At 45.2% G+C, this 23,489-nt stretch overlaps 1 protein-coding gene across 2 annotated transcripts in view; it reads left to right on the forward strand.

The window, feature by feature from the left end:
- Positions 1–23,489, forward strand: part of NUBPL (NUBP iron-sulfur cluster assembly factor, mitochondrial) — a 402,628-nt gene that overhangs the window by 323,078 nt on the left and 56,061 nt on the right. The window contains exons 12-14 of one of the 2 annotated variants that reach the window (XR_008618646.1): positions 4,860–4,896; positions 5,498–5,664; positions 10,456–10,691. The gene's annotated coding sequence lies outside the window, so the exon portion shown is untranslated. Of the gene's footprint in view, positions 1–4,859; positions 4,897–5,497; positions 5,665–10,455; positions 10,692–23,489 lie in introns of those variants that run through there. The other variant, XR_008618647.1, reaches the window with a different exon arrangement.

The following is a 23,489-nucleotide window of genomic DNA, read 5'->3' on the forward strand; positions in this document are numbered from 1 at the left end:
TTAGCTCTAGTAGTTTTCTGGTAGCATCTTTGGGATTCCCTATGTATAGTATCATGTCATCTGCAAACAGTGACAACTTTACTTCTTCTTTTCCAATTTGGATTCCTTTTATTTCTTTTTCTTCTCTGATTGCTGTGGCTAAAACTTCCAAAACTATGTTGAATAATAGTGGTGAGAGTGGACAACCTTGTCTTGTTCCTGATCTTGGTGGAAATGGTTTCAGTTTTTCACCATTGAGAATGATGTTGGCTGTGGGTTTGTCATATATGGCCTTTATTATGTTGAGGTAAGTTCCCTCTGTGCCTACTTTCTGGAGGGTTTTTATCATAAATGTGTGTTGAATTTTGTTGAAAGCTTTTTCTGCATCTATTGAGATGATCATATGGTTTTTCTCCTTCAATTTGTTAATATGGTTTATCACACTTGTTGATTTGCATATATTGAAGAATTCTTGCGTTCCTGCAAAGCCCTGAACTTTCAAACCACTGTGCATGCTGCCTCCTGATTCTCTGTTTCTTTGCGCATTTCTCTAGCCAGGAGATTTTCTCCACCTGACCATTTGTTTTCCACAATTCTTGCTCTTGGAAGAGATAATTTCAAGGTCCCTTTGAGTATTGTAATTCCATGACTGATTAAAGTTATAATTTATGCAGTTTGTTTCATTTGCACTAATGCCCGTGTTCATTTATTACATTAATTCCTCTACTGAAGGTTCCAACAGCTTTTCAGTTTACTTACAGATCTCCTGTTGCTATAGAACTCATGCTGCTTTTCCCAGAATAACATTTAAAACCTGAATTTTAAAAATGTAAGGTTTAAAAACATATCCAAAAGGATTTTATCATGCACGCAACATATCGATTTTCCATATGGACCAAAATAGTCATTTTAAGCCCCGTTCTCTTGGTTGTCTTTCCCTAGTCTCACAGATGCAATGCTAATTGCTTGCAGCTTCGGGCTCTTTTTAACATGAGGTAACAATTTGAGCGTCTTGGGCTTGAGTGCTGCATTTGTTAGACATGCCAGGCCTGGAATTGGCCTTGGCTCGTCAGGCTGCTGAATCTGCACAGAGGTCAACTCCTCTGAACTTCAAGAAGCTTCCTGGAGAACCTCCTGTTGTGCTCCTCTCAGGCATGGTATGAGAGCCAGTGGTGTCACTGGTTCTGCAGCTAGGACATCTCTTATTCGGACCTGGCAGCTTTCGGTGGTGGCCCTTTTAGACCAGCTCCAGCATCTAAGTCCTTCTATTCAAGCTGTGCTTGTAGAGAATGTTTCTGGAAGGGGACGTTTATTCACAGACCTACTGGCTGGACTTGCTCCAGTGTCTGAGTGGCTCTTTGCAGCCAAAGGCACACCCCACTTGGGACACATCTAAAATTCATTCTGACTGGATTAAGCAAGGAAGATGAAAAAGAAAGGAAATGACAGGATTCTACAGTCACATCTGTAATTAGGGAGCATCAGGGCATAACTTGGGAGAATTTCTGGATCTTGTTTTGTTTGCATCTTATCTGTAGCTCTGGTCATTGGAGTCAGACAAACCTGGTTCTAACCAAGCTCTGCTATTGATGGCTGTGCAATAATGAAGACATCATTTGACCCCCAAGCCTCAGTTTCCTCATCTGTAAATTGGGATGATCGTACCTCCCCTGTGCATATGTTGTGAGGACATGTAATGATGCTGCTAAAGCTCCCAGGCACCCTGTGCTCCACTCTGCAGCCAGTGCACAGGCAGCAACTACATGACGCTGTTTTTACTCCCCTCCTCCCCTTCCCTACACAGGACACATGCTAGAAAAATAAGGTTCATGCAAACTAGCATTTTAGGAGCACTTACACAGGTGTGTGCCATGCGGTGCATGTGTGCTTGATGAGGTTTTGGTAAATCTAACTTTAAAATCATATTTTAGATATACTTAGGGAGTTACAGAAAGGTACCCCAGGGTAGCCTGCTTTAGAAAGACAATAATAACTTTATGAATTAATTTAGGCTTTTTACATATCATATTTTCACCAAATTAGACAACCCCCTCCCCACCTCACAACTCCCTAGAGGAACAAAAGCAATGAGCAAACAGTGCTTGCCTCTTGGGGATGCACAGTCCCTCCTTCTGGGGTTTTCTCCTAAAGGTCACCCCATTCAATGAAGCTGTCAGGGGCTTGCTACTCTTCCCTTTTGATAAGGAGACGTAGACCCAGGTCCTAGGCTGGCCAAGACTTGAGCAAGAATGTTGAAGTTGGAGAGTCAAGACGAGTCTGTGTCAGAGGCTTAGCAGAGGGCAAGGAACCTGCCTTGCAGGGAGCTGCAGGGAGCTGCCTGAGGCCACCTGACTCAGGATGGTCCTCGCCTTGCCCCACAGATCATATTCCTAGTAAATCCACGTGAAGCATTAGAACTGTACCCGGCACAAAGTAAGTGATGCTTGTTAACCATCATTATGAATGCTACTATGATTATCATAGCGCTTGTTACAAGGCTCTCTAGGATTTGGCTTGGGTTGTCTTTCCGAAATGGTCTTCTGTCTTACAGAATTGAGGGGTGGATTTGGAACCAATAGTTTCACAGCATGTGAAGGAGCAATTTGACAGCCTTGGGATTGATTCCACAAGTCATGTGAGACCCTCTACGTCGTCCTTACTCTCCCTAAATAGCCAGGACTAGCTGAGCCCTGGCTGGGTTGTTCAGGTTTACCTGAATGATTGCCGTCTCCTGAGCTGGGTGGAAGGTGATGAGCACTTCACTGTGTATTCATCGGATGGGCTGATGGAAATAGGATGCAGCCAGACTGCTAAGACCACACTGTCCTGCATTTAGGCCTCAGAAATCTGATTCCAAGAATGTACATCTTGCATTGCAATCTAGATGTCCAGAGGAAAGTTTTGGACAAAATAACCCAGACCCAGGTCTTGATAATTTAAAGCCTGGGTGAAATGGGGCACAAAGAGCCCAGAGGAGCTGGCTGGGGAGATGTGGAAGATTCGAGGTGCCAGACAGTTGGCTTCTCTCCAAATGTTTACCACCGTGGTGCCATGGGGCTGTGGGTAGCCCATGTGTTCATTCTCTCCCCTTCTCTCCCCCTCCCTCCTTCTCTCCCCCTCTCTCCTTTCCTCTCCCCTCCTCCTCAGATTTTCCATAGGTTGGAGAAACTCAGGAACCTACTGACCCAGAGGGAGGGTGATGAGACAAATGAAACAGAGGAATCAGACTGACCCTGCCTTGGCTGAGGATACCATGAAGTTTAAGGGCTGGCCCCGGACTTTGAACCCCAGCCTCACCCACCTCTCCCTGGGTGTGCCTTTCTTCCCTGGAAGCCTTGGTCCTCTGGATAGAGAATGGCATGAGGCCTGGGGCCAAATCTCCAGGAAGCAGGAAGACTGTGGCTGCCACTGATTCAGACAGAGCCCACGAGAACAAGGGCTGCTCTTTCCTCTGGGCTCATGCCCCACCCCCACCCTGCCCTGTGGTACCCAGGCTGCCTGTACTGCTTGGATGCCACAGGCTTGCCGGGGGCCTCCTAAGAGACCTCAGAGGCTTGCAGCTGGTGGGGCCGTTAGTCAGCGTGTCTCTGAGTTCACCTCCCAGAGGAGAAAGCATATGCTGCTGGGGCCAACGGCACTCCTCACTGATGTGTCCACTGCCTAGGCAGTAGTTAATTGTTCGGTCTGGCATTGCTTTCTCTTCTTCCTAAAGCATAATATCACACGGAGTCCTGAGCCCTGAGCCCAGTCTAGCCTCTGGGACAGAAGAATTTGTGCTTTTGTAAACCCACAATACTGCAGATACTGCACAGGGAAGTGTTTCTCCAATTCCTACCTTCCCCCAATAACTATGTATCAAACCAGAGGAATGACCTTACGGTGAAAGGAAGGTGTCTTGTGACTGTCATTGCTCCACTTCCTGGGGCCAGCAGCCTGTGGATGGATGGCACAAGAGGCCAACAGGGTGGCGAGCTGCAGACGTGGGCACCAATCATGTGGGGCAGGGGGGCGGGCACAGACTGGCACTGCTTGGGCACACCCTCAGAGCCCCGACTTCTCTCCTGTGTCCCCCGACCCACCCCAGCACGCTGCTACCGGGCTCCCAGATGCTGGCCAACCCTCATGGCTCAGTTGCCCCCAGACACACTTAGGACCCCTTTCCAGGGGTCCTCTTGGACCTATTCCAGGGGCACATGGCAAAGGAAGGCCTTTCATCCAGGGATCTCACACTCACCAAAGGCTTCAAATTTGGATTTAAAAAATTTTATCTTCAAAGATATGCTAATAGGACTAAAAGAAGGAAATGATCATCGGCTTGAAACTTCTGCCAGACTTTGGTACCATGCCCATGAATTTTTTTTTTTTTTTTTTTTTTTGCGGTACGCGGGCCTCTCCCGTTGCGGAGCACAGGCTCCAGACGTGCAGGCTCAGCGGCCATGGCTCACGGGCCCAGCCGCTCCGCGGCGTGTGGGATCCTCCCGGACCGGGGTACGAACCCGCGTCCCCTTCATGGGCAGGCGGACTCTCAACCACTGCGCCACCAGGGAAGCCCGCATGCCCATGAATTTTAAAAATAAATTCTGCTATTATATTGTGAATAGGATGATCACACTGCCTTGTGTGTGTGCTTTAAATTTTACACGTGTCACAAGCCTTCATTTATTAAATGTAAATTTCTAAAATATATCACAATTGTTGAAACCCTATTTGGACATGTCTTTGTTTTCACATGCCTGGAGCCTCAGAGGATGAAAGCATCCCGGACCTCTCTTGACCATCATCCACTCTCCTCTTGGTGGACTGTGGGAAAAGCTGTTCCCTTTCCACATTGTCATTTTAACCTCAGAAAATCTAAGGTGCATCTCCCTGTTTCGTTACAGCAGCTGACCTATAATGGAAGAGGCCTTCAAGGTTTAGGTATGTACAGTTCAGCCCCTTTCTCACTCCATTTTAAACACTGTTTTCTTCTGTACAGTAAGGCTGCCTTACTCACCTGCTTGCCAGCTCTGGGGGAATGGCTGGTAATCTTGAATCCCTTACCCTTAGACAATGGAGTTCAACCATGGCTGCACATTGGAATCAAGGCTGGGGGAGTTCAAAAAACTGATGCCTGAGTCCCACCCCTAGAGATTCTGATTTACTTGACATTGGATGTGATCTGGGCATTGGAAATTTTAAATCCTCCCCAGGTGATTTTAATATGTTGCCAAGTTTCAGAAACACTACCCTAAGACTTGCAAGTATTAGCATGCATCAGAATAACGTGGAGGGGGGTTTGTTAAAAATCAGGTTGCTAGACCCCATCCCCACAGTTTCTGAATCAGTTTCTGGATTATGCCTGATAATTTGCATTTCTAACAAGTTCCCAGGTGAAGCGATGCTGCTAGTTCAAGGACCGCATTTTGAGAACCACTATCCTAAAAGAAAGCAAGCCAGGGAGATGGGCTGGGAGGGAAATGTGAGTGAATGCACAAAGATCAAGCTCTTTCTTATTCTCAAACTCTGCTGTTGGCTTCAGAGGCGGGAAACCCTAAGCACCATAGCTGCTGCTGTGCAGAAACCCATGTGGGGTTGAGCTGAGTCCATAAAGCCAGAGTCTCGGTTGGATAAAGCATGGACCTGCAACAGAGAGTCTGGAGGTCTGGATCAGCTCTGTCCAATGAGAATATCATGCAAGCCACAAATGTGAGTCACGTACATACTTTCATATTTTCTACCCACATTAAAAAATTAGATATGTATTTTAACTATGTATGTATTTAACCTAATTATCCAAAATCTTATCATTTTGACATGTCATCAACATAATTATTAGTGAGATATTTTACATTCTTTTTTTCACACCAAGTCTTTGGAACCAGGTATGTGTTTTACAGGAGCACATCTCAGTTCGAACTAGCCTCCTTTTAGTGGCCACATGTGGACAGTGCAGGTCTGGATACACCAAGTACTGGGGCCATGAGCTTCTGAAGAAGGGCTGATGCATGGAGGTCAGCAGGCGGACCCCTCCTTCCCTCCCCTCCTAGAGCCCCTGGAGTCTGTTCTCCGCATCTGAGAATCTTCCTGTGTTCACCATCAGTGCTTCTGGAGAGCGTGAGAGGTGAAGAGGGCTAGATCAGGTCTGCAGGGCTTGTTTCTTCATGTCTGTGTGTCTGAGGTCAGACTCTAAGAGGCTTTCACAGCCACCTCTCCCCCTTTCCAGACATAAGCATCGACAGATACGAGCAGAGCCCCTGGATGTTGGTGGGAGAAGCTGAGGCTTTGGTTAGGGAGAAATGGGTGTCTGAATTAGACTGAGGAAGAGAGCGAAGGGAGAGCTGTGGTTGGCCTGAACAGCCATGAGTGTTCATTTGAATGCTGCAAGCAGGCGTGAGCTGACAGTTCCAGTGCTTTCACTGGCCAGGGAGCCCAGAGCACTGTGGGTTTTTACAGCACTGGGTTGACAGCCATTGTGCTCTCCCCGTGGTATGCCGCCCTCTGTCCAGTTGCAGTCATTAACCACGCAAGTACTGAGTGCCTGCTGCATGTGCCAGTATACCAGTAGACTGTAGTTATTGGGATCACATGTTTTGGAGTCAGGCAGGCCTGAGTTCGAATCCCCACTTTTGCAGTATGATCTTAGGAAGTTTTTTAATCTCTAAACCATAGTTTCTTCATTTGCAAAATGGGGATAATAACACCTATACCTGAGAAATCTCGTGAGGATAAAGTGAGGTGACATATGTCATTTCTGAGCTCAGATCCTGGCTCACAGGCACTCAGTGAACGGCGGCAGCTGGGACAAGGTGAAGTGAGCGAGGTGCACTGTGTGGAGCTCTCATCACCATCACCACTGTTGCTCTTGAGTTATTACACCATAGTAGGTGCCCCAAGAATTACCAAGCTGCACAAGGCCTGGTCCTTTCTCACCAGGGGCAGAGGGTCCATAAGGGGAGAGAAGATGTACAGATGAGTCGAAGATGAGCTAGGTGTGATGATTGCCTTGAGAGAGGAAGGAGGAATCACTTCCACCCAAGGGATTTAGAGACTGTGCCCTTGAAGAATGGACGAGAAGTCTACTGGCAGAGATTGAGGGGAAGGACAGTTTATGGAGAGAATGGCTTGATCAAAAGCCCCAGAGGTGAAGGACTGTGCTCAGGGAGTACTGAATGGTTGTGACACTGGTGCATGGAGACAGCTAAAAGGGATTTGCAAGAGGCTGGTTGCAGCCCATTTGTACGGGACTTACGTGCCAGGCTAAAGAGTTTGGACTGTGTTTGGTAAAAAATAGAAAGCCATAGACAGCAGCCCAGGAGGGAATGACAAAAGTAATGATGAATACTTTTTCCTTTTGAAACAGAGGGGTTTTGAGAGTCAGAATTTACTGACACTGCCCCGTCAAAATTGAACACAAACTTTCATGCCTTGAGACACAGGTAACTTGTAAATCATGTTATCCATTACCACCCCTTCCCAATCCGACTCCCCAAAGGAATCCTTGTTACCAATGTGGTGGGTAGCCTTCCAGACTTTCCTCTGTACAAAGAAAACATATAGAGATTAAAAAGATTTTAACCAAAATTGGAGCATAATATACTTACTGTTCTGCCATTTACTTTTTTAATTGTAACTAACTCCCCATTCCCCCTCCTCCAGCCTCTAGTAACCACCACTCTTCTTCCTATTTTTACCACTTTGGCCACTCTAGGTACCTCATATAGATGGAATCATACATTATTTATCCTTTTGTGACTGGCTTATCTCATTTAGCATAATGTCTTCAAGGTTTATCTATGTTATGCTATAGAATGTGTCAGAATTTCCTTCCTTTTTAAGGCTGAATAATATCCCATTGCATGTATATACTACTTTTTGTTTGTCCATTCATCCATTATTGAACACTTGGGTTGCTTTCATCTTCTGGCTCTTGTCTGCTATGTACTTTTAAAATAATATATTGTGGGCATGTTTCCCTGTGAGTTCCTATAGAGCCAGCTCATTCTTCATGGCTGCCTAATATTCCATTGTACGGAAGTGACTTGTCTAGAATCACACAATCAGCTAGTGGTGTAGTGGGGATTTGAAAACAGTTCTTTCTGGCTCCAAAGGCTTAGCACTTTTCACCACTCCAGGAGACATGACGGATGTGTACGTTTTGAGCCACCGCATGGCCTGCATGGTGTTAGGCAAGTATAAAATAATGTGATACAGTTTGATTGAGTTCTGAGAGGATTCTGACAAATGAAGTGATGGGAGTGGGTAGAGGCCAGATCTAGCCCTGAATTAGGAGTCTTCCCACGACAAAGTTATGGCCAATGACACTCAGATTGAGTTTCCATTGCTGGAAGGAAGAGATGGAAGTAAAAGTGATCAGAGAACATAAATAAATTTTAATAAAGCCAGACAAGACTCTGTGTCTTCCCACGACACAATTATGACCAATTCTCGATCAACGCTGACTTGGGCCCCTCTCAGAGTGGCTCTGGAACAGTAACAAATAGTAGCACATTTAAGCCAGAAGGGGCCTTGGAGTTCATCTGGCCCAACCCTTTGTTCTAGGAGAGGAGGAAACTGGAGCCTGAGAGATGGGCCCCACTACATGCCTGCACCTCAAGGTTGTGGCTGCTGGCTAAGCAAAGTGGTAAGGTGCTCCAGAGTGTGTCCCATCCCAATTTTATTGACTCATACTCACCCTGTTGATGCTGGAAACTTGTGCATTATTTTTGTTGTTCATTTCTCCCATACACATGCAGCCTGCCAGGCTTTATTAAAAGTTATTTATGTTCCCTGATCAATTCTACTTCCTTCTCTTCCTTCCAGCAATGGAAAATCAATCCTAGTGTCATTAAGAGGATATTCCCTGAGGAAGATTACTGGGGACAGTGGATCTGTCACCCAACTTACTTCTTTTCACCAAGCAACTGGAATTTCTTTCACAGGGGATGAGCCCCAGTGTTATTTCACTGTCTGAATTCAGGCAGGCCTCGCACTGACTTACCAAGTTTTCATCCCATTGTCTCACTGTCACTGGCTGATCTGATCTCTGCACTGATTAATTAGTTTCAAATCCCTTCATATTGATCTAGTAACATTGGCTGGTTTAATTCGTGATGGGAAATCCTGAGAATGTTTCATTTCGACTCTGATGAGGGACACCTTTTTATAATGTCCTGTTGGAGACATCCCTTGGGAGAGAGACATTGTCCTCCATGCAGTCTCCTGAATTACACAGAGCAGATGCCGAAACGGTGGTGAGACTCTCCCTGCTGCCAGGTCTGGGTGCTTTTACAACAAGCACTTCTGCCTGTTAATGGGGCAGTTTATCGTGTCCTCTCACCACATGCACCTTGGACCACCATCTTTCCTCTAGAGGTTGTCTGAGCTGCTTCTAAGCATCAAACCTAGCCTGTCCGGTTGGGGCCTGCTGGCTATCCACCCCTGCCGTCCGGGGCCAGAACAGAGCCACGGCCACTTCACCAGCCCCAGTGGCATGCTGCTTGATTTATAAACACCTTCTTTTTTTCTGCTGGCTGTGATTCCCCCCAGGAGAGGTTGCAGTAAAAGTCCCAAAGTTGAATATTTTCTGTTCCGTCACAAAGAGAAATGGATAAGCAGATGTAAGTGGCCTTAAAGGGGAGAAGAGAATTCAGCTAAGAGCCAACCCCATCCTGGATGCAGGACTGATTCATGACACTCAGCAAGATGCCTTCCGGGGTGTGGTCACTCACTGGCTGGAATTAAATTCTAATAGCTGTTTTCCCAATCAGCAGCCACGAGGATGCAGGGAGCTCGTGTATTTCACACGATCAGACCACTGTATCCAACTAATCTCTACTTGCCTATCTCCTCTAAGATAGCTTTCACAAAAATGTGTAAACACATTCGAAGAATCTTCTTGAATTCCCTTAAAACCCCCCTGCAAGGCCTGCCCCCACTGGCCAGGCAGTGGGTGAGTCACCCCATGGTGGGAGGGTTCTCATACATCTCCGTCAGGCAAGGCAAGAGCGGCAGCCCAGCCAGAAATGAGCTTCCCCCACAAAGCAGCCTCCCTGCGAGACAGGGCCCTGGGAGCTGCTGTGCAAGCTGCAGCATTTGGCTCATTCATTTGTCTTCATTAATGTTGCTTATAGCGAGGCCTTTGTCACATATACGATTATGGGAGATTCAGTTCTCCTGAATGTGTAAACACAGAGCACCAGTGAGAGGCTCCAGGCAGGCAGCAGCCTGAAAAAGAGCTTTTCTGCTGTTGGAGGGATGATATATGCTTTCGGTCCCTAGGGATGGGGGGCACACTGGAGGACCAGGTCTTAAAATGTCGGCGACTGGCTCTTGCTCCTCGGTCCTCGACCCCAGGGGCCCACCTCTGCCCACCAGTCACCTCGCGTGACCTCATGTCCTTATCCATTCCTCCCTCCCCTCAGCTCCACATTCACCAAGTCCACTCAGGTTTCCGCCTTAACATCTCTTAACTCAATCCCTTCCTCTTTCCTCCTCCAGGGTCCTGTCCTCATCTAAGGCCACCATCATCTCATGGCTGGATTCCTGCGACAGCCTCTTAATCATACTGCCTACCTCTAATCTTGTCCCACTCTCCTCTATTCTCACCCTGCTGCTGTCCTCATCTTTCTGAAATGCATATCAGTTTGGGCCACTCTCCTTCTCTGGGAGAAGGCCAAACTGCTTCACCTGGTCTGCAAGGCTTTTCAGAACAAGGCCCCTGGAACCTTCCAGGCTTCAACCCCATCCCCTTTTTGGGTTACATTTTGTTCCAAGTTTCCAAAACAATTCTACCTTGTGCCTAATATCTTTGGGCTTTTACCTAAAGCAATTTTTTAGTTTTTTTTAAAAATTTATTTTTATTAAGGTATAATTGACATATAACATTAGCTTCAGGTGTACAACCTAATGATTCAATATTTGTATACACTGTTAAATAATCACCACAATGAGTCTAGTTACAGTCTGTCACCGTACAAAGTTACAAAATAGTTTTTTCTTGCGGTGAGAACTTTGAAGATTTAGTCTCTTAGCAACCTTCAAATAGACAGTACAATATTATTGACTATAATCACCATGCTGTACATTACATCACCATGACTTACTTATTTTTAGCTTTTAATTCACTTACTCTGCCATTTCTCAGATTAAGCCAGGAGAACATGGGGAGCTGGATTAAATAAAATGTCCAAATCACGGCTTTTCTAAGTATCATTCTTCTCCAGGGATTGATGTTTCTGTTCTGAGCTGTCATACTCAGGCCACTTTAGGTGCAAGAAAGAGAACAATCAAGTTACCAGAGGAAAAAAGGGGGAATTTATTAAAGGATATACATGAGGGAGCCCAGCGAAATCTGGCTTCGGGAAGGGTAGAAACAGGACAGCCCTATGGCCCTGCCAGTCTTTCTCTGTCTCTCTGTCTCTCTGCGTGTCTGTCTCTCTTTCTGTCTTTCTCATCAGCTTCACCTCTCTCCATTCTCTTTACTTTCTCTTGTCCAGCTTCCTCTGCTTACTCATCTTGTACACAACCCAAAATGGCAGCCACATGCCAGGGTCTCCATGGGCTTCCAACTTTAGCACCCACCACCCACTACAACTTCCTTTTGTTGGAGAGGGCACGGGCTGGTCCTGAGTCATCTCTCTGAGCCGGGCTGCAGCGGTCCTGGGTCCTGGTGAGCCTGGGGATTGGTTGTCCTTGGCTCAGAACTCTTTCCCGCATTCTTCCCCATAGCTTTGACCCAGGGCAGGAGGTTACAAGGGTATCCTGCTTTCTCTGTCAGGGGCAGGGAGCAGAGGCAGATTATCAATGGGAGGCTGTATTAATTTATTACATTAACTGTATTACTAACAAAGTACCATAACAAAGTAACAAAGGAGGCTGTGTTAGTAACAAAGTACCACAAACTGGGTGGCTTAAACAGTAGAAATCTATTGTCTCAGTTCTGGAGGCTAGAAGTCTGGGATCAAAGAGTCGGTAGTGTTGGTTCCTTCTGTAAGGGAAGGATCTGTTCCATGCTATTCTCCTAGTTTCTGGTAGCCTTGAGCATCCCTGGCTTGTATATTGCATTCTCCCTGTGTCTTCACATCATCTGCCTTCTGTACATGTCTGTCTCTGTGTCTTAAGTCTTCCCTTTTATAAGGACACGAGTCATATTGGATTAGGGTCCACCCTAATGACCTCATCTTAATTTGACCTTCTACAAAGACCCTATTTCCAAATAAGGTCACATTCACAGGTACTGGGGGTTAGGACGTCAACATCTTTTAGGGGGCATAATTCAACCCATAACAGAGGCTAAGGGCAGGGCCAAGAAATATCTCTACTGTTCCTCTCATGGGTCCCCTCAGGAGCTCCCTGGTGAGCCCACTTTGCCAGTCTTCCAGATACAACTAGACACTGGAATAGAGAGAGACATTAGGTGCAAATTGAGGCCCACGCTACAGACAGGAAAAGCCTTGTAAACCCCAAGTAAACACCTTCTACAGGTAAACAATGCCCCACTGAACCCTGGTCAGGAATATAACCTTTTGGTTTTGTAAGACCTATAGGGAAAGGTTATTTATAACCTGGATAGTTCCGTAGCTCTGATGGCAACTGTTATCCTGGTCAATAATAACTACAACAGTAACGCTAATACTGTATAACATGTGTGATGCCTTAGAATTGTCAAAGTGTTTTCATATCCATTATTTTATTTGTTCCTCACAACAACTGTGTGAAGTAGGAAAAAGCAGATTTATTAGTTTCAGGTGTACAAGATGATTTGACATTTGTATATACTGTGAAATGATCACCACAGTGGGTCTAGTTAACACCCATCACCATACTTAGTTACAAAAATGTTTTTCTTGTGATGAGAACTTTTAAGATCTACTCTCTTAGCAACTTTCAAATATGAAATACAGTATTATTAACTATGGTCTCCACGCTGTACGTCCCCATGAATTATTTATTTTATAACCGTAAGTTGGTACCTTTTGACCCATTTTGCCCACCCCCAGCCTCTGTCTCTGGCAACCACCAATCTGTTCTCTGTATCTATGAGCTTCTTTTTTTCTTAAAGATCATGTGGTATTTATCTTTCTCTCCTGAATTCTTTAACTTAGCATAAAGCCCCCAAAGTTCTTCCATGTTGTTGCAAACGGCAAGATTTCATTCTTTTTATGGCTGAATAATATTCTGTTCTGAGTAAATCACATTGTATTTATCCATTTACCCACTGATGGACACTTCGGTTGTTTCCATATCTTGGCTATTGTGAATAATGCTTCAGTGAACATGAGGCTGCATAAATCTTTTTGAGTTAATGTTTTCATTTTCTTCAGGTAAATACCCAGGAGTGGAATTGCTGGATTTATATGGTAGTCCTACTTTTAACTTTTTGAGGAATCTCCATACTGTTTTCCATAGTGGCTGCCCCAACTTACATTCCCACCAGAGTGCACAAGAATTCCCTTTTCTCTACATCCTTGCCAACACTTGTTACCTTTTATCTTTTGGATAATACCCGTTCTGACAGGTGTGAGGTGATAGCTCATTGTGGTTTTGATTTGCATTTCCCTGATTATTAGTGATGTTGAGCATCTTTTTTATGTACCAGTGCAGATTTTGGTTATATTATTTCTTTGTGCCTCAGTTTCCTCATCTGTGAAATGAAGATAGCAATAGCTGCTCAAAGGATCATTGCAAGAGTTAATGCATTAATAAATTTGAGCACTGGTACCCTGTAAACATGATATAATGGATGATGTTTTCATCACCATCATTCATATCACAGTCAGAGAAAGGAGACATGGAGGGTAAGAGTCTCAGCTAAGATTCTCAAACCCACTACCAAGCCAGGACTGTCCCTCACAGCTCAGGGGCAAGAGGATCAAATGGGTACCTCTGTTAACCCATAAAGAAGATGCCTCTCCATTCCCGCCACCTCTTTCTGTCATACCCTAGAGTTACTTTGCTAGAGGCTCATATAATGTCACTTCTTTAAACTGTATTTTCATTTATTTTATTTCCTGTCAGAGCTGTTTTGTTGTTACCAAAATTAAGAAAGCATAAAGAAAATATATTTTAGGTTAAAATAACATGGAACTCTTTAGTTATGCCTATAATATCCAAAGGGCATGCAGTGCAATTCTTTGACAGAAAGAGAAAGGGGAAAGGAAAATCATACACCACATGTACACACACACACATATTAGAAGACATGTGGGATCTGGAAGATTGTACAAAATTGTTCTTTAGTTTCGGTCTAAAAACTGTCTAGCCCTTTCTATCAAGCCCTCCTCTCTCATTTCCCTCCATCCACATCTCCGGGTCCCAACTGTTGGAGACTTGTTTTTCTCTCTCTCCCCTTTTTGCAGCCTCTTGGCTTCATCCTGGGATGTCTTAAGTTGGGCTCCTCAGAGGCTGCTGCTGAGATAAGGATCATGTGAAAGAGATTTATTAGGAAGCATTCCCAGGAAAAATTGGCAGGGAGGTCGATCAGGAAGGGAGGTATAGGAAAATATCAAGCGAAGTCCCACAGAGTTGCTCTTGGAGAGAGAGGAGGTCATACTTTAGAGCTGTCTTCATCAGGAAGGGATGGGCAAGGCGCTGGAATATTTTCCACCTAATCAACAGTCATTGGTTGTTAAGTCCTACCCCTCCCCCGTTCCCTCCCCAGGACAGAAATTCCCTATCACTTCCAGCTGTCTGTGGGCAGGCCTGAGGGTGGGCCTTTACATGAGAAGCAGGTGCTGGCTGTTGGGAATGAAGGCACAGCTGAAGCTGGTGTGTATGAAGGTGATAGAGAGATCTGAGGGGAAAGGGGGCAGCTCCATTGGGCGGTTCCTGACTCCATCCTGTAAGAGGCTGCATGAAGTCCCTCCTGAGCCGGGCTGAGGCAGCTTTAAATCCTTCTGAGTGGAAAGTCTGCAAAGCGATCACCTTTCTGTTGCGTGTGTGCACCGTCTCTTTGGACAAAGCTTTGATGTTTCATGCTACACAGGGTCTGGTTTTTTATTTGTTTTACTAAACTCAGCGAAGGGAAAGAAATGCCATGAGTGAAGGTGGGAGAAAATCCCACCAGTCCACAAACATGTTTTAGTTCCATGTTACTGATTTTTAAACGAAAATAAGTGACCCCGTGGCCCTGGGGTCTCAGCTGTCCTTGGCTGTGTTCCTGATTCAATGTCAGGTGCCCCCTGTAATCAAAGACTCACTCCACATCCTTATTTTTTTTCTTTGTCTCCCTCACTCTTCCCTTTCTGTCCAAAATTGGCCTTGGTTTCTTTATTTCCTTCTCCTTTTTTTCTTCTTTGAAAGCTATGGCTTCGCTAGTAAGGGGGGAGATGCTGAGAAAGGTAGGTTGAACCCCCAGTCTAGATCCTTTTCGGGATCAGAGTTTTGAGGTGAGAGGAGAGTTGTGAGGTAACCCTCCATGGCACAGATGAAAGGAAACAGGGAGGAACGTAGAGAGCATGTTGTCCGAACTTCACGTGTCAGAGATAATTTCAGAAAAGACATTCTCCCTAATGAGGGAAGTTGGGTTTCTGGCCTACAGGTGGAGGGTGAGGTGCTTGGCTAGGGCGGGGGGGAGCGGGGGGCTGCTGGCAGCTAGCGCCTGAGGCAGGGAACTGGGCCACTCACTTTCAGTGCCTCTTGGCAGAAAGGCAAGGTACTTCCTAATGGAGACTGATGAAGCCGGAACTCTGAGAGATAATGAACTGAAACAGGATTCCTCTCTGAAATGAAAGTCAGGGCTGGCGATAATAAATGCAGCTGTCTCTGTTGAACCTAGAAGCTGTACTCTGCGTGGAACTTTGTGAAATGAGGCCTTCCTTGTAGAACAACAGATTGTGAGGAGTGGAATCTATGTTTAAATTGCTGTTAAACTGAGCTAAGCAAAGTCAAGCCATAGCCTTCCAACTCAACAGATTAGTCCTCCAAGCAAGGTGTTTGGAAATGTCTCAGAGGCTTGAAGCCTTCTCAAATCTCCTGGCAACCTTTGAAAGGAAAACAGTTGTAAAATTCCTCCTACCAGGTAGGAGCTTAAGCATCTCAAGGACAACCTGCGACTATTGTCCAAGGTTGTTTCTCTGAATGGAGGGACATCCTCAAGTCGGAAATTTGTGATATTATGGGTAAACAAAAGAAGACAGAACCCTCAGGTGCAAGAACTTTGGAACTCTAGAGAGACATTTTCCTGGGCTGGGAAGTATCAACAAAATATCCCAGACTTTGGGACACAGTAAAGAAGGAACTGAAGGAATGTTTATTCCATAACAAGGTCGGATAACAAGTCTACTGATTCTGAACTCCCAGTATGACTCCCAACATCACTAGCTTTTCTGCTGTGCTGAATGGGAAGAGTTGGGTCTGGATCAGAGAGATGTGCTCTTGAGGTAGGATATTTTATTGATTTTTAAACTGATATTTATCTGTATAACATTTGATATTTGCATTGTCGTTCACTAAATTTTTAACTCCTGCCCTACATGACTGCCAATAGTATGTACAGTCTGTACTTCAGGAAATTTTGTGTAGGTTGGATTTTTTAAATCAATCATAATTTTGATGGTTTAAGGCAATAATAACACCATACATCTATAAATCACTTCTACAGTTTACAGAGCATTTTAGTATATTTGGTGTCAACTGCCACAACATCTTTGTGAGGAAGTGTTGTCATCTCCATTTTCCAGATGCAGGAACTAAGATTCATGAGGGTGCAGGGGCACACTCAACCTTCCACTGCTTCCTGGCTTGTGTTCAGAAGTCAGTTCTCCTTACTGCAAATCTTATATTCTTTTTTAAAATTCAGTACTGAGTAATTAAATTAATTCCCTTGTAGAATAAATGCTCATTATGCCAGGTTAATTTTTCTGTTTCATATGTATAATGTCAACAAATATTTCTTTTTATTTATATTATTGTAAAGTGAGGTATACCTATAGTGGGTCAGCATTGAATGAGTATCAACTAAGACTGAAAGAAGGATTATTTTCCCCATGTTGTGGGTAAGAGAATGAAACAACAGTAAGGTTAAGTGAATTTCCTAAAGTCTTGGTGAAATGATAGTATCAGTGCTGAGTGTTTCAAGTCTCCTGGTTAGCCCATAAAACACCCCTATAATTTCTATTCTTGCTTTGATAGACCGGTTATTTGCAATACCCATAAGAACACTTCCAGTAGAAGCATAATATGTGACCTTACACAAGACTCAAGGGCAGATCCATATGTCTGTGCTTGGAAGGTTACACAGTTTAACAGAACAATTTTAAGAAAAAGAATACAGAATTAGTAAGGGACTCTGAAGGGTAAGCTTCATGAGCGTCACAGTAAATCCACCGCTGCCAATAGCTGGCGGGAATGCTCCAGACTCTCACCACGCTCCACCTCCCAGAGTTATACTATCCCCATGAGCAGGAATGAATTGATTTTTATCTCCCTTCATTGGTCAGGACACATCCTAGAAAGATGAGGTAAAGCCCCAATTGAGGACAAAGATATTGAGAGCAGCTGGCCACTTGAAATGCATTCAGGTCTCCAAGGCCAGATAAATTACTTTCCAGGGAACCAAAACAATTGAAATATATGATTAAGGAACAACTTTTTAACAGTTTTTGAACAAGTTACCAAGGAATGAATAGCCACAGGTCAGAGGGAGAGAAATTGGTACCCCCAAATTTCAGAGGTAGACTCTGCAAACTGCAGACTGGTGATCTTCACATTAGCCACTGGCAAATTTCTAGAATGGGTTATCTAACAAATAGTTTGTTAAAATGCAGACAGGGGAGACATGATTACCAGGTTCTAAGATGGATTTAGTAAAAAGAAATCATCACAAATCAAGTTCATTTCCACTTTTTAAACTGAAATATTAAACCCAAAGATCAGGGGAATATGTTTGGGCTTTAGAAGGCTTTTTGACAGGCTTTTTCATGATATTTTTTCAAACAAGTTGGAGAAATGTGGATTGAACTATGAAATAGTTAAATAGATCGGTTTGGTTGACTGATAGAGTGAGATGAATTAGGGCTTAAGTGAAAGAATTGCCCATTTCTTTTCAGCTCTTGTTCGATGGGGATACAAAGATGAATAAGACAGGGCTACTGCCTTCAAGACTTCAGCAGAGGAAAATGACATATAAGCAACTAGCTATGATCATTCTAGAGAGGGCTGTACTAAGGATATATACAGGAAATGGGATGACTGAAGTAGAATCACTGGGGTGGTGGGTGGGAGAGCTTTATGGCAGTTAGCAATGTCAACTGATACAGAGACCATCTTGCATATTAGTGAGGATTTCAACTGGAGAGGAGATAACTTGGGGAAGGTCATTGAACCAAACGACTTTCAGGTTCTCTTCAAAGGCTAAGGTTCTGAGTTTGTTCATGGTTAAATCACAACAGCTGGTCTCAGCACAGCCAAGCCTGGCCAAAGCTCTGAGCTTACGTCTCCACAGCCAGACTGTGGGGCAGGGGAAGCAGAGCTGCTGAGGTAGGTACCAGAGTCAGCTCAGAAACCACATTTATGCTAGGAGCAAAGGATAGGGAAAGAAAGCTTGTTAGCTTGTTCAGATTATTGGGATCCTCCTGAAAGGGAATGTATTTGGCTGTTTAAAAAATTACAAGCTAAAGGGTCCGGGAATTAAAGAAGGCTTGTGGTCTAGCAAATGAAAGCTGGCAATACGGTGGGGAAACCCTCCACTCAGAGAGATTGAATTTATGCTAAAGAGTGCAGAAAACCTCCACATTCTCCTCATTTCACAGCTGTTTCATGCCATTGAAAAGACTGATTCTGCTTTTCTAAAGAACAGTGTGCGTTATTTATTAATGTTCATAAGAAATATTTCTGTAATGCTACCTCAGGGTTTGAAACCAACCTGGCTGGATGAGGCACATCTAAAGACTAAAAATCCTAGTAATGTCAGCCTTGTTTCCTGTGCAGAGCATGGTTTAAAATGAAATATTAAGTCATTGAGTCATCTAAGTACCTGGAAACGATTCACATCTGACTGGGAAGAATTTATTAGAAAAACATTTCCCAGTCCCCCCCCCTGCCCCAGCACAGGAGCCCACAGCTCACCACGCACAGTTGTCAACAGCAGAGTTCTGCTAGGTTCTCCCACTGGCAGCTGTCCTGGCCTAAATCTAAACTCTGACCAGGAATCTTCTCCACACCCCAAAGTCACCGTAACAAGATAGCCACCCCTCCTGAAAATCGTTTATAAATGTCTCTCCCTAGGGGCTCACCCTTTCTCAGATTGACACCCTGCTCTAAGGACAAAAACTGGGCATGTGGTGTGAGCGAAGCCCTTTTCACCAGGCGGTCCCTAATTACGCACGGCCTTTCTCCAGCGCATTCAGAGGCAAAGACCAGCCAGACAATGAACCCATGTTCAGGGCTCTGGATAATGCCGGGCATTTAATGCGGTTGAATATTGCAGCCAGGGCCTTCCTGTTTCCAAACCAGTCAATAGACGTGCGGGGCCCTGAGTGTGTTTCCCAGCCTTTTGCCATCCCGTGGAAAACAAAGAGGAGTTTGATGTCTGTGCCCTGAATACTTAGCACAAGATGCTGAGGTCCAGCCATCCCTCTGCATGGCAGTGGAAGGCTGTGGTGCTTGGACAGATCGGGGTAGAGCTCAGTTTGCTAGGCAGCACAACACGCTGTCCTCACAGGTCCACAGAGAGGATGGTCTCAATGTGACTGAAAGGATCTTTGGTCACAAAATAGTATCTATTTTCCCACATAAATACACAAACGTTATACTTCTTTCAGGAACAAAAATATTAGTTGAATTTAACCGTCCATTTTCATACCCTGTCATTCCATGTTTTATTGGTAAAAAAAACCACCTGTGTTCTTTGAAAATTTAATGAAACAATATTAAATAAATAATCCAGAAGTAGCATAATAAAATGCCAGTACATCCAGGCTGTGACTCTGTTCTGAGAAATGGGTGATGTGTAAATCTTGCTTTCTTTCTATTCAAGGAACTACCCTGCTAGTCTGAACATGTGAAAATCTAGCTGGGATGGGCCTTAGACCTTTGGCTCTTGGTGATAGAAAGAGAATACAGATTTGTACATAGGCAGTCTCTTCATTTTATCCATAATAGCTTGGCAGTCAGATCATTCCCACATTTTGGACGAAAATGGAATGCTATGAATAGCAATAAACTGCGTGAAACCAATGGGCTGGAGTGTTCTGTAAGAGAGAGCTCAATCCGTCCCTCTCCCTTACCCCTTCCTCCCCACCTTCCATTTGTGAGAAACACTATCCCAAACATCTCAGGCACCTAAGAATGGAAAGCTACAGAGATGCTATAAAATATGTACGCTTGTGCTCCTCCATGTCTAGCAAGCACGAAGGACTTGTGTGTTCTTGGCTAGGAATATATAGATGGATGGATAGAATCGATAGATCAGTAGATACAGATAATTACATTATCATTTAATAACTATTTATGGCATAGAGGCCATTTAAGTAAATAGAGGAAAGCCAAGGTGACAATCCTAGAAATGATCAAGCCACATTAAATCTTTCAGTTCTTTGAAAATACTCTTCTTTCATTCTCCCTAGCACCCATAACCAGCTAACTCAAGGTCTGATTTTAAGAAACACCAACCATGGGAAGCATTCCATGATGTCCCAAGCCTAGGAGAAGAGTTGCCCTCGTTCTGTACCCTGTAGCATGCTATTCTCTCCCCGTCAGAGGGTCTTCATTGCCAGTCTGTGTTGTAACTGCTTGTTTAACTATGTTTCCCACTGGCCTATTAGTTCCCCATCTTTCTCACACTTTGATCTCCAGCACAGATCGTGACACACAGTAGGTATTCAATAGGCATTTGTTGAGTGAATGATCTCACTGTAATTCAAGGTCACCCTACTTTGTAGAGCCAACAAGTATGAATTGTGCCCCTTTTATGTGTGAACACCATGCTCTGTCCTGGTTCTCCTGAGGTCACTGAAGGATATGAGCAGTGGCCCTGCTCTCAAATCCCTTGCAGATGAGCCAGACAAATGAGACAATCAGAAGCTCATCAAGAGCCTCTTTGAGCTGCTGATTTCAGCTGAAATTCGGAGGAGTGAGAGAGCATGGGGGCCTAGGAAGTCCTGTAAGGCAAGGAGTGAAGGGGACTGCAGCTGGGCTGGAAGGAGGGGGGGAATTTGATTAGGCAGAGAGGGTGAGGCAGGCACTGCGGAAAGGAGGAATAAGAAGTGGAGGTGGGGATGAGTCTGGCATGAACAGGGAACAGGGAGGAGGCTGGCTTAGCTGGAACAGAAGGTCCAGATTCTCCACGAGCTGTAGAAGCTGGAGCTGGATTATGGAGGATTTGGAAAGCCAGGCAGAGGGGTCTGGGCTCCAGATACTGCATGACAGGATACTGATGTAAAACTTGGAGTGGGAATTTCGTGATAAAAAAAGTCGTGAAGGAAGAAAGTCTTATGGTCATGGCAAGGAGAACCTGAAGGGGAGAGAACTGTGCTGAGAAGGCCACACTGTGGCCATTGCAATTACCCAAGAATGAGATGACATGGCCTGGGCTAAGGTGATGCAGGAATGGGAAGAGGGGAAAAGGAAAAACATTTTGGAGAAAGGAATGGCAGGCTGGCCTCAGCTAGAGGCATCTTATGCTTTTCAAAAGCCACAGGTCTGATTCTTCTGAAGGTACAAGTGGCTGCACCCTGGGAACCAGTGGCCAGGGACTGGATGGCCAATGAGGAGGAAGGAGATGGCTTTGGAGGTCATCCTGCTGTCCTGGCGCCCCTCGTGGAGGTTGCCGGCCAACCTTCCCTTTCCCAGGGCTGTGCTCCTGTGCAGCTTTTACTCACTCCCCCGGCAAGCACAGGAGGGTAACCTTCTCCCGTCAGCACCATGCTTCTGTCTTCCAGGCGGGCGTTCAAGGGCAGCTACCTTGCAGAGCTTCGAGTGCCTCCAGGACAAAGAAGCCAGGCTGTGCTGGAGGCTTAGCTGAGGGCAGGACTGTACCAGGGGTCGCTGGGGAAGAATTCGTTTTTAAAAATATGCCAGCCTTTGACTGCCTTCTCTAAGGCCTCAGGGTTCTGCTTTCACACTTCCCTCTAATGGCTTTTCATCGTGGTCTTGACAACCGTCACATGAACGTATTACGTGAAAAGAAAAGGTGCCACTTTTCCAGAATGTGCTCAGGAGGAGTAGCCGTTTCCCTTGTGTCCCCACTCGCAGCGAAGCTCCTGGTCTGGAGAGAACTCGGGGCCTGGTTGCCGTGATTTATCATCCTGGTGTCTTTCCCGGACAGCCTGCCTGCTCCCCCAGTTCAGCTTTTCATCATCATTTCGGGGCTGTTTGCTCAGCCTTCACTAATGCTGTTGCAGTTGTGTTTTGGACCTGACCTCCTGGCAAGCCGTGGGCTGGGCTGAGGGAGCTGGCAGAGGCTGAGCCCAGGCTCCTGAGGGCGGGAGGAGACAGAGACACAGGTGTGTGTTCTCTGAGCCAAGGGGATTCATTGAGCAACCAGCTTTGGTGCTCTTCTGGAGCATTCTCCGGTGACCAGGGTCCTCTGTGGTGTGGCTCCCTGCTTCATCTCTCCTTAATTCCAGCTCCCCCTTCAGACTTCCATGCTTTTGTCACCTCCCCAAAAGATGATTTTAATTCTCTCCAAATGGTGCTTCGTTTGAAATAAACTCAAAAGCAGCCCTGAGGGCAGGACACAGCTGCCTGCTTCCATTTAGGAGCCAGGGCCCTGGGAGCCAGAGTCCACTTGATCTCCTCCCCGCCACCCCCTTCACCCCCGGCCTGAGCCTATGGGCTGGCGAGGCAGCAGAGAGATGGAGAAGAGGAAAGAGCTTTGGCCTGGATGTCTGGACATCCCAGAGTCTAGAACCATCTCTAACCGACTTCTCCTGTGTTGCCTACTTTATAAGAACAAAACCACCAGCCTCTATCTTGACCTAGGAGGGATGGATTTAGCTTTATTGATCATGTATTATGTGTCAAGCTATTTACATACCCTTAATCCTCAGGACAGCCCTTAAGAAGTAAATAGTTGTATCCTAAGTTTATGGTTGCTCAGAGAGTGAAAATAACTACCTAAGGCTGCACAGCTATTAAGTGCTAAAGCTGGAATCGAGGTCTTCCTAACTTCTCTTATTCCACACTGCCTCTGAGAATGGGTGGGCCAGCCTGTATACTGGCTCTTTTTGATCCATACTCAAGCATGCATATTAGAAGGCTGTTATTGACATAAAATATATATATATATATATACCTTTTGAGCCCCTTCAATGTAAAGCAAGAAAATGCTTCTAGCTTCTCAGAGGAAAAATGCCATAGAAAACTCAACTTAGGTTCATAGTGGTTCTTGTCTACCTCTCTTCAGGGCTATTTTGATGACCTTATGCTATGAACCATTGGGCATCATGTTTTCTACTGTCAGCTTAGACAAGTCTTGAGCCAGAAGAGCCTGAAGGCTGATCCCAGCTGTCTCCTGTGTGTCAGAGAACTCAACATGCAGCCTGTCTGGGTTCCAGTTCCTCCACCTCAAAGGAGAAACTGAAACCCATGCC

This window comes from Physeter macrocephalus, chromosome 11, assembly GCF_002837175.3.
Source record: "Physeter macrocephalus isolate SW-GA chromosome 11, ASM283717v5, whole genome shotgun sequence".
NCBI classification, from domain to species: domain Eukaryota; kingdom Metazoa; phylum Chordata; class Mammalia; order Artiodactyla; family Physeteridae; genus Physeter; species Physeter macrocephalus.